Below are 11,948 nucleotides of genomic sequence, written 5' to 3'. Positions count from 1 at the left end.
TAGTAATCACTTTACCTGTTTTTGTAGATTATAAATGGAGGACCAGAGATATTAAGAAAGTCCCCAACCAAGGTCATACATCCTAACTGTATTAAACTCAGATTAAGAAAAATCAAAGGTCATTGCTTCCAAGACATATCTCTTGATAAAAGAGATACACAAGTCTTCTTAAATGTGTTAATACAGCACTGTTCTTATTTATGTCCCCATTTATATCATGATGTCAATGTGTTTCTCAGTATAATATGGAATACCTATAATGTGGACGATATTCTTGTCTTTTGATCCCAGTTTGAGGTTGTTCTACATTAACCTCAATTAGGATAACATTTGACCAATTTTTTAATTATATGTGGGGTTGGAAAATTAGTTAAAATCCGTAGAACAAAAGTATAACGTAGTATCTGTTCTTAATTGGAGAGAGAGTAACACTACATAGAAAACAGGCAGACATGTTTGATGGTATGGAATTGATTGCTGAATGTGTGAAACTGAAAGCAAGGACAAGGAATTCCTTGAGGACTAAAGCTGTCAGCAAAGCTTTAATGAAGGAAGTAGTACGACATAATCACCATAGTAACCATCATTTATTGAATACCTACTACATGTCAGACACAGTTCTAGGTGTTTTATATGCATTATTCCTCTCGATAGCCTTGACTGGAAGGTAGTATTGTTCACATTTTGCCAATACATCTAAGAGATGTTATATAATTTGCCTAAGGTCACACAACTAAATAAGAGGCAGAGCTGGGATTTGTATGTTGCTCTGCCCAACTCCAGGATCTGAGTTAAGTTTTGAAATATAAATATGATAAATGTGCAAATAAAAGTGTAACAGATATTTTTATTCCCAAGGTCCATTCTTTCCTTCTTTAGGGACAGAATCCTCAAACTGTAGTTGGATGCATGGATGTCAGTTTAAGGTTCTTTTCCTTCATCTCTCTTTGCAGCAAGATGCAGCAGTGAGCCTGCATTCTAGCCAGTGGAATATGACCTAATGGATGTGCAAAACTTCTTAAAAGAGAAAGTACACAGCCTTCACTTCTCCTGTCTCCTTTTTCTCTGGTTGGAATGTGGACATGATGGTGACATCAAGGGTAGCCATCTAGGTCAGGAGATGTAAGCTGAGTGGTGAGAATAGGAGGAAGATGTGAGATTTCAAACGTCAAGGGGCTGCAATAACAGCCCTGGAGTCATTATGTTTTGATTATTATTTAAGAAAGAAATAGTTTCCAACTTACTTAAGTCACTGTCATTTCAGGCTTTAATTTGCAGTGCAACCTGATCTAAAAGAATTCATCAAGTGGGACAACAAAGGTTAAGAAGCAGAAGCAGAAATAAAAATAATTGTGTTGGGAAATAAAATTAAAACTGAGTGCATTCTTAGAAATATAGGGAAGTGGCCGGCCTTGAAAGCTCAGCCTGTAATCCCAGAGCTTTGGGAGGCCGAGGTGAGTGGATTGCTTGAGCCCGTGGGTTCGAGACCTGTCTGGGCAACTTGGTGAGACCTCATCTCTACAATAAATAAAAAATTAGCTGTGCGTGGTAGCGTGCGCCTGTAGTTCCAGCTACTTGGAAGACTGAGGTGGAAGGATCGCTGGAGCCCGGAAGGTCAAGGCTGCAGTGGCCGGGAACAGACACTGCTCTCCAGTCTGGGTGACAGAGTGAGACTCCAAATCAAACAAACAAACAAACAAACAAACAAACAAAAAAACACACACATAAAAACCCAGGGAAGTCAGGTTGTAAAGAGATTTCCTTTGTTAGGTTGAGAAATATAGAATTATATTTTAATAAGTGAGAGTAATTTGAACAGCTTTGAGCAACAGTTTGTATATTCATCTATTAATTCATTAACCCATTCATTCATCAAATATATGCTTATTACCTACTCTGAGTGGTATGATTAAAAATTCTGCTCTTAAATGTTAACCTTTGATTAAAGATAATTGAAAATTAGCCATTTGGGAAATGATTAATAAGAAATAGCCAGGAAACAGGAGTAAAAGGTAAGTGATTATCCAATAATTTAGATACAGGAGTTCTGATATACAAATTAGAAACTTTCACCCCAGAGTGAATTGAATTTGAGAATAAGAGAGAAAATGGAATGCTATAGTAAAACTTAATTCTGACTTGGATCATTACTCTAGAAGTGATGCTTAATTTGAGACTTAAAGGGAGATTAGAAGTGAATTACATGAGGAGAGAAGGAGGAGAAGATTTTAAGCAGAACTCATTCTGGGAATAAAAACAATTCAGAATGGTCAGGCTATGCAAAAGTGTTGGGGGAGAGTTTTTAGATGAAATTTTCTAAGCAAAGAAACTTAAAAAGAGAGAAGTAGAAAGTTAAGGTTCAACCATTCATCAATATAAATAGTTATTGATTGAGAAGACAAAGAGGAATAGATGAATGCACTATTCCTACATTAAGAATATTAATCTACTAACTATATAATATATTAATAATCTATGATATATTAATCATATAAAGAAGGCTGCAAATTCTTTGCCGTCGTTCCCACTAAGAGGTAGGGTCTCTGACCCTAACCTTGAATCATGGCTATCCCTTGAATCTGATGTCCTGCTTTCACCAACAGACTGCAGTTGAAATAACACTGAAGAACTTCATATCTAGACTTTGGAAAGTTGTGCAGCTTCCATTTTTGTCATCTTGAAGACCTGCGCCACCATGTTTGATATCTTAATGGAGAGAAAGGTCTAGCCAACCTTAACCTGCTTCAGCCACCATAGCTTCTTCAAACTCATACGTGAGGCCGTCTTGGGTGTTCCAATCCCACTTGAGTCAGTCAATAAGCTGTATCAGCAACCCCAGACAATAGCACATGAGAAAGAAGTACTGTCCTGCTTAGTCCAGATAAGCAATAGTATTGCAAGAAATAGATTGTCAAGCCTCTATGTTTTGGGGTGGTTTGTTATGCAGCAAGATCTAACTGATACAATGGAAGAAATGGAAATCCAAGAGGGCTGGAGATCAGAATCATGTAGTGTTAAGGAAGAACAGGAAAGAGATCATCTCACATAGTGAACAATTTACTATATCATATGTTGTAAAGAGATCAGACAGCATGTCAAATTTAGAATGTATAGGCATTGTCTGTAGTGTCATTAGCAAAGTGAAATATCTGAACTTGTCATTAGTGTATTCAGTCTAAAAAGAGGCATTTTTCTCCCCCCCCATCCAATTATTAAGCATCACTGAAATTTCTTTCCTCCAGGTTATGGTTTCTGCAAAAGAGACTGTAGATATAGCCTCTTGCAGGGGTTAGTTCTTTTCTTTATTTGTCATTCTTCATGAGGTTGGGTGAAGCCTAAAGTTCTACTGATTCTCTATTCAAGCTTGTCCAAGCTCACTCAGAGTTTTCCACTAAAGGGATTTAAAAATGGAAGAACACAAGGGTCTGTGCCTTTTAAATGTCAGGTTCCTGCTTCCTAGGCTCTTTTGAGAGACTGCTATGCTCATTGGCATGTGGTGCAACATCTAACATCTCTTTTTTTGTTTCTATCTCCCACTGATTTCCAAGTTGGGATTCAATTGCAAGTCTGACTCTTAAAACAAACAGACAAACAAATGAAAATACACACAGCCTCCAGAGATGCCTGGAATTAGACAACCATTTACCCAAACTCTGTACAGGGTGTATTGCACCAGAACCTTGGGCACCCATGTGGTGAATTGTCATTTGGCTTACCAACATCTCAAGGCTCTCATTGAGAGCCCCAGAAGATTGTATCACAAATTCAGCACCCCTTATGTGGCTCTTGCTTCCTTGAGGATTATAATTTTACTTATCATGCTGTCAGTTTGAGTTCTTGCAGTCTTCCTTCCTTTCGGCTCATCAAACTTGTTGGAAATTGGCCTGAATGGCATATCTATAGAACTTGAAAGAAGAGCCCATCTCATCAGTTTGCTCCTGGATTACCCACAAGCCATGATGAATTCACTGAGTTGGAATAGCAGCGCCTCAATGATTAAAAAAAATTAAAATATTTTTTTATGAACCATTTATTTATAGTTATGCTATCAAGTAGATAACACTTGGCATTTGATTTTTATGATTTGGGGTAATTTTAAAACTATTGAAAAGTTCTATTATTTTTAAGTTATTATTAATCAGAAATATTTCCAAGCCCATTAAAATGAAAATATCTGTTTAAGTGCAAAGAAGGACATAAAATTGAAACTACAAGGCACTTACAAAGCTTATACCAAGTTAATAATAAGTGCACTTTAGTTCTCAAACGGACTCATTGGAAAAAAGGAGAATTGTGCTGAGATCTAAATTTTTTAAAAAATGAGCATGCAAGCTCTTTTTAATTCACGGTAATACATACTTACATATATATTAATGTCATGAAAATTATGCCATATGTGATATGATCCAAGGTAGACGCTAAGTATATGATTAAACAAACTACCCTAGAGACCATGGACCAGAAAAGCTCACAGATCAGACTAAGATGCTTGAATCACCTGGTTCATTATGTTAATTTAGACACAAAGTGAAAAGAAAGAGGCAATTGATGGGGTAGGAAAAGTGCAAACAGAGCAAGAGTTTACTCCCTGAATTTTGGATGATGCAATGTTATATGTCTGATCTCTCTCTTTCTGCTGATCCAGTAGTCACAAGCACCAAGGATGACGTGTGCAAAGGGGACTGGCAGATGAAAGGTGGCTAGATTCCCACATACATTTTACAACACAGGCAGATATGCCTGGCCACAGCTGAAGATTACCAATTACTCTGAAGAGCAGTGATGGATTTTATTTGCCAAAATGTGTGTCACTAAAGGGTGGCCAATCCTCCATATTTGAACATTCAGCACATGCCTCATATATACCCCATATATATTTAGCATATGATGCATGTTAGGTACTTAGAACATACATGCTTTCCTTACCTTAGGCATGATCATTTGTCTCATTATTACTAACCTACTGATACATGCACATATTCTAAGTTCTGCTGTGTTTCACAAGCTGCATATTTTTCATGAATTTTGCCCTATAAGATACTAAGTTAGTCGTTATCTGTGCTTAACACATTCATCCCATTTTCTGGCCTTCCATAGAAGAGTTAAATATTCTCAAATACAGCAAACACACATTACACAATATTTATTTAGCAAATATATATTGAACATCTACCATGCACTTGACAAACTTCAAGGGCTGGCATAACAGCAGAGGACAACACAGTAAAAAGCTGTCCTCCTGAAACTACCAGTGAATTTTGAGTGGTCAAAACGTTTCATTTCATGGTGACACTACAATGCATTAAAATTTTTTGGTAATGATTTTTAGTTTGTTGGTATGAATATTTATTAAATGTGAAAATATTTTGTCAATCCTATAATTACATTTTGAATATGTTTTGTTGAAGAAAACAAAGGGATTGCACAGCTAAAAATAAATGTCACTTTTCAATATTAGTTGTGGGCAATATAGGTAAAAACACTTGCAGAGGATGTTAAACTGAGATTAGAAAAAGAGGCCCATCCCACGTGGAAAAGATTAAATGGGCAGAGAAAGGCTCTGATCAGCTCTAAAGTGGAAAAATAATGAAACAGAAAAGCGATCTACAACTACTTGTAAGGATTTTAGTTTTGGAGAACTTAGCTGTAATTACTTTAAAAGACACTAGAATGGAAAGTTACTTATCAGTGAATTTAAACATAAATTTTCTATATTCAGGTGTTGTGGCATTTTGTGCTATTTTAAAGAATTGAAATACTGATATTTTTGGCTGTAATCTTATTGTTACTTCAGATTTTTAAAAAATATGAAATTAGACTCATTTCCACCTTACAATTTAGCCAGAGTTTTAAACTCATTAAAATTTTATATAAACAAAGCTGCACCTGCTTAGGCAGCATTCTTTCGTATGTAAATAATTTCTAGGAAGAGAACAATGAAATCAGCAAAGCAAAGCTTCTATTTGAACAAATAATTCTTACTTTAGTTCAAAGACTTTCTGAAAAGTGTACTCTCCGTCCATACGTAATGAAACTAAAGGAAGATAAATTGGTAATACATTCTTTGAAACACAATTGCAGCTTTCACTCTGTAAAAACATTTCAGCTCTTGAAAATAATAAAAAGTTGTTTAAAAACGATCTCCAAAGTTATCAAATAAAGACATAAAATTGTTTGAAAACGAAGGTGTCAAAGGAAAATATTTGGAGTTAGTTTATAACTATGTTCTCACTCTTTCCAAAACCCAGATTCAGAAAGACTTGTTTGCAAAAGCCAGAAAATATGTAACAAAAATATATGCAAAACTTAACAATGACAATCTTGTTTTTTAAAAACATTGCTTTTGAATGATATTTCACTTACTTTTTCTTAAATTATTTGTTAAATTGTATTCACTTTTACTCTATACCTAGTGTATAATTTTTGAACTGTTTTGTAATTATTTTCATTTGAATGTCAAGTTATGTTTCTAATATAGTTATTTTTACTGGTTTATAATTTTTATAAATCTTCATATTTTAAAATATTAAATGTTTTGATTTCTAAAAAATCATGGATTCTGAACATTTAAAAATGATAGCTTTGTTATTTTTCTCTTATATTGAATCATGTATATATTTATATGCACTTTCTATGTGTGTGTATGTGTGTGTGTGTGTGTGTGTGTGGGTGTGTGTGTATGTGTTTGTATATCTCTAGTCACAGTTAATAATTTTGAACATTTCCAAATCTTCTAATATGAGGATGACACTAATATGTAAACAGATAAATATGGCTTTCTAGATGTTTGTATGAAAAGAATATAATCAGGGAATTTAAATTTTCTCAGATTTTACTTCTCAATGGCTTATTAATAATCTCATGAACTTTTTACCATTTTGGCTCCACAAGAAGACTTTTCCATATCAGTTGATGCCAAATTTATGCTTCTAGTTGTTGAAACCAAAAATCCTGGCATAGTCCTGAACAAAGCCTCTTGTTCCCTCTTCCTACGCAATCCATTCAGCAGCAAATCTTGTTTACTACCAAAAGACATTCAGAAATAGACCACTTCTCATCACCTTCTCTGGAGATGCCCTAGTCTGGGTCCCTATCATCTCACTCTAGATTTACATGTCCTAGTCTCCCTGCTTTCATTCTGGTGCTGCTGCAACAGCCCGGAAGATCTTCTTAAATGCGAAATCATTCCTCTGTTCCAAACTTTACCATGGTTCCCCATATCTTTGGGAACCAAAATCTTTGGGAACCAAAATCTTTGGGAATCTAAAAGTCCTTACAAGGTGATCATTTCTCACCTCCTGCTGAGGACTAAAAGAGGAAAAGGAAAGGAAAGTCTACTGTATGTACCCATATTTTTGTCTACCATTTTTTTTTCCTTCTGAATGTTCCAAGATTCCTCCTTATATTCTTTTCTTTCTATTTAGATAATCTCCTTAGCTATTCTTTCAGGGTATGTCTGCTGGTGACAAGTTATCTTAATGTTTTTCCATCTGAGAATGTCGTGATTTTTCCTTCATTCCTGAAGAATATTTTGCTGGATATAGGTTTCTATTGACAGTTGTTTTCTTTTAGCCCTTTAACAATGTATTTGGCTCACATGATTTCTGGTGAGAGATTCAGTGTCATTTCCATTGTTTTTCTCTATAAGTAAACATTGTTTTTCTCTGGTGTTGCTTTCAAGGTTTTTTGTATTTATTTTTGGGAAGTTTGGTTATGATGTTTCTTGGTGTGGATCTCTTAAGAGTTATCCTATCTGGGGTTTTACTCAGCTTCTTTCATCTATTAGGTTGTGGGGTTTTTTGGTCAAATTTGGCAAAGTTTAAGCCATTATTTCCTCTAAGGCTTTTTCAGTTTTGCCCTTTGTCTTCTTCTTCCAAGCTTCTGATTGTATGTTAGATTTCTTTGTATTAGTCTCATAGATCCTTTAGGGTCTGTTCACTATTTTTGTTAGTCTATTTTATCTCTATTGTTCAGATTGAGTAATTTCTATTATTTCATCTTTAAATTCACTGATTTTTTCCCCCTGTCCCCTCCACACAATTGTTGAACTATCTATTGAGTTTCATTATAGTATTTTTCAGATCTAAAATTTCCATTTAGCCTTTCTTTATATTTTCTATTTCTTTGTGGAGACTTTTTATTTTTTTTGCAGAAATTCTGTTTTTTCATTTGTTTTAAGTATGTTTACGATTGCTGTTGAAGCATTTTTATGACAGACAGCTGCTTTAAAATCTTTGGCAGAAAATTTTAACATTCTGTCAGATCTGTTTTGGCCTCTATTGATTATTTATTTTGATTCAGTTTGATATCTTCTAGTCTGACAATGATCTTTTGCTAGAGGCACTTTTATTATGTCCTTTTTTTTTTTTTTTAACATAAGGAAGTTAAGCCTCTGATGGGCCCCAAAGCACACCTTTGGAAAAGGGACTGAGAGCTGAAACTCAAATCCAAATGTTTCTGACATCAAAACCAGACTTTTAAGCTCTCAAATTATAGATAACTATGTATGTGATTCTTTTTATAAGAAAAACTGTATAGCTAGGCATGGATTTCTAGCATAGAAAAAAAGTTAAGAACAGATTTCAAAAGGATTAGCTGAGATTTTTAATAAACATGAAATTTGGATGATTTCCATTTTTATCTCTCTGTACCTTAAATTATCTATGATAATTTTAATTTGATCATCTGTCTATCTTATGATTTTGTAAAGCTCTGAATATCACGTATGTTTGTTTAAACTAATTTAAAGTTGTGCTCTCAGGGTTTTGTTTCTCATGTGAATAGTCAGAAATTGTTTGCTCTAAAAGAAACTCATTTAAATGATACAAAATATGAAATTACTCTCTACTTCTAAAGTCTTATTTGCAGAAAGTAGATTTAACACATTTTTCATTTGTTTTCTATTTTTTTCTCACGTTCTTTACTTTTAATATCAATTTTGGTTTTAGTCGAATGTATTTAGTATTCATATCACATTATTTTCAAACCAGTGTTTTCCCAATGAAAAAATATTAACTATATTCCTGGGCTCTTCTATTCTCTTATCTTCTTCTTTTCTTTACTCCTTTACAGTCAAAATTTAAAGTAGCAACAAACAAAAATATATCCCTTTGGAATGATAATATATATATTTTCTAATAGACTTGAATGACATGGTATATTTTCACACCATGTTGCTATGACTACCAAATCCTTTATCTCATGTTCATTTAAATGTGCTCATTGTTAAACTAAATATGTGACTTTAGCAATTTGGGATACTCTATAATTTTTGTTTAAAATGATGGTTAACATTCAATGAGAATAATGCAAGAAAGTCGCTGGCTGTGGGACAGCTATTCTATTTTTCATAATTCCGCCAAAGCCAGTTTTTAAAAAGACCAGTGCTAGTCTAAGAAACCTTTTCATGTTCTGTGTAGGAATTTGTCACTCAGACTCAGAACAAAATTTCTGTGTGTGGTACAATATATTAGAGACCTTTTCCTAAATTCCAAGATATCTGCATTGCTATTGAGACCTCTTAAATGCACCCACATACACACACCAGAATATTGAAAAGCTGTTATATGACAACAAATGTTCCTTCCTGGCAGGTTTAGAAATGTCTCTCTAAACATGGCCCCTCTTTGGAGAGATTCGTGTGTGAAGGTTACTGTCACACCTTGCCGGGAGGCAGCAGGAAGTCAATCCTGGTGTGCTGCGCAGGAGTGAGCTTTGCAGAGAGACAAAGAAGTGGCTCGACATGAAGAATAGTCAACATTCTCGAGTTTATAGTTGGCTACCTCTTTTTTGGGAGCCTTACATATTAGAAAATGTAGAAGATACGGATTTACTCTGTGTGTATGTGTGTGTGTGTGTTTGTGTGTGTATGCATGCACATGGCAATGTTGGCATGAACATGGTATAGGAATAACACAAGGATTTTTTGCATGCTTAAAACTTGCTTGGTTTTGAGGAGGAGTCAAATCTTACTAAAATATTGTTCTTTTCAATTTTAAAAAACCCCAAATCTTTAAATAAGTAATGATATAACAAGGAGAAGGTATTGGTTTGATCTTGATAACTTAGGTTTGATCTTTAAAATGATACTTTCTTAAAATGTTATAGAATTTAAAATCACCACACATATACATAGATTCCTTTAATGGCTAATGAGATAAAAATATACACGAAAGAAAACTCATTGCTGAATTTTATAATATTATGTTTCATTCTCTATTAAAAATCTTGATTAAAATAGGAGAGGTTTTTGACTAGGTGAAAACTGTAAAGTCAGATTCTAAATAAGTGTAAAACTATAAGGCCCCATAAATCATTGTGGGTAAATGTGTGGGAATATTGGGATAACATGCAGCACATGTTTTTATTAGTAAGCCTAATTTTGCATAAAGTATTAAAAGATTTTATTAAAATCACTCTTCATAAATTCTAATGTACTGTCTAATCTTCCTATCTCCAATTTTTCTCAAAATGAAATACTAAAAATAATTAACAAGTGAAAGCAGGGAAAGAATTCTAATAGTCCTTCATTTTGAGTTTCAGGATAAAAGACTGATAGTCACAACTTATTGCAAAGAACTCTTGTTCTTATTTTGGGTTTCAGTAAAGCAATCCAATAATAAATAAATTAAAAGTGACCTTTTAATTTAAGTGAAGTCAGTGGAGTAAAATATTTAACAGGTTCAAGAAAGCAAACAAAACAGTGAGTGTCCTTAGTTAATTTAAATTTGCCGGAGAGATGGCCTTTCTGCTTAACTCTTTCCTCTTAGGGAAAAAGTAGCTTAAAGAACAGTAGTTTGGGGCCTCTGAGTGTATGGCTATACTGCTTTAGAATTCCCCAACAGTATTTCACTACACAGAATAAAATCCAAGCTCCCCTTCCCCTTTTTAAAAAAGTCTTTAATTTATTTTTTAGAGACAGGGTGTCACGGTCACCCAAGCTGGAGTACAGAGGCACAATCATTCCTGACTGTAACTTTGAACTCCTGGCCTCAAGTGATCCTCCTGCTTCGACCTCCCAAAGTGCTAGAATTACAGGTGTGAGCTACCACATCCAGTTCTAAACCCAAACTTTACTTGGGCTCACAAAGCCTTGTATGATCTGGTCCCTGCCTGTCTGTCCGACTCAAATTCTACCTCTTGTGTATCAATTTTCTATTCTCTAGTTTCATCAGCCTATTTCCCTTCTTTAAATATGCCAAGCTCCTTCCTGCCTTGAGGCCTTTGCATCTGCTTTGGGATTCTCCTCATCAGACCTTCACAGCTTTTGGCTCAAATCATATGTCTTTCCTGAACTTCTTTGCCAAAGTAGCCCTCTCTGAAGCTTTGAAAACAATTTTAATATTGCGTTCATTTATTTTCCGGTGTTTGTTTTCTAATTACTCTAACCAGACAAATGGATAGATGTATTTTAGAACCATACCAAGAACTGTGTTTGACACATATTATGTGCTTAATAAATTATAAACTGATTGACTCCCAGTTTATTTTAAAGGGAGGTGCCAAGGCTGTCTGAATTTTTCTAAGAACTAACATTTACAAAGTCATTTTACAATTTACCAAAATTCCTGACTGGGTGCAGTGGCTCACACCTGTAAACTCAGCAATTTGGGAGGCTGAGGCAGGAGGATGGCTTTAGGCCAGGAGTTCAAGACCAGCCTGGGCAATATAGCAAGATCTCATCTTTATTATAAGAATAAAAAAATTAGGCAAGCATGGTGGTGCATACCAGTAGTCCCAGGTACTTGGGCAGCTGAGGTGGAAGGATCACCTGAACTCAGGAGACTGAGGCTGTAGTGAGCTGTGATTGTGCCACTGCACTCCAGCCTGGGCGACAGAGTGAGACTGCAACTCAAAACAAAACAAAACAAAACAAAACCAACTTACCAACATTTCCATGCACAGCATCTTCTTATATCTGTAAAATCCATCTGAAATCTGGCCAGAGA

Source organism: Carlito syrichta, unplaced genomic scaffold (genome assembly GCF_000164805.1).
Source record: "Carlito syrichta isolate Samal-C Ts95f unplaced genomic scaffold, Tarsius_syrichta-2.0.1 Scaffold289297, whole genome shotgun sequence".
Taxonomy (NCBI): domain Eukaryota; kingdom Metazoa; phylum Chordata; class Mammalia; order Primates; family Tarsiidae; genus Carlito; species Carlito syrichta.
Note: the sequence above shows the minus strand (reverse complement) of the source record.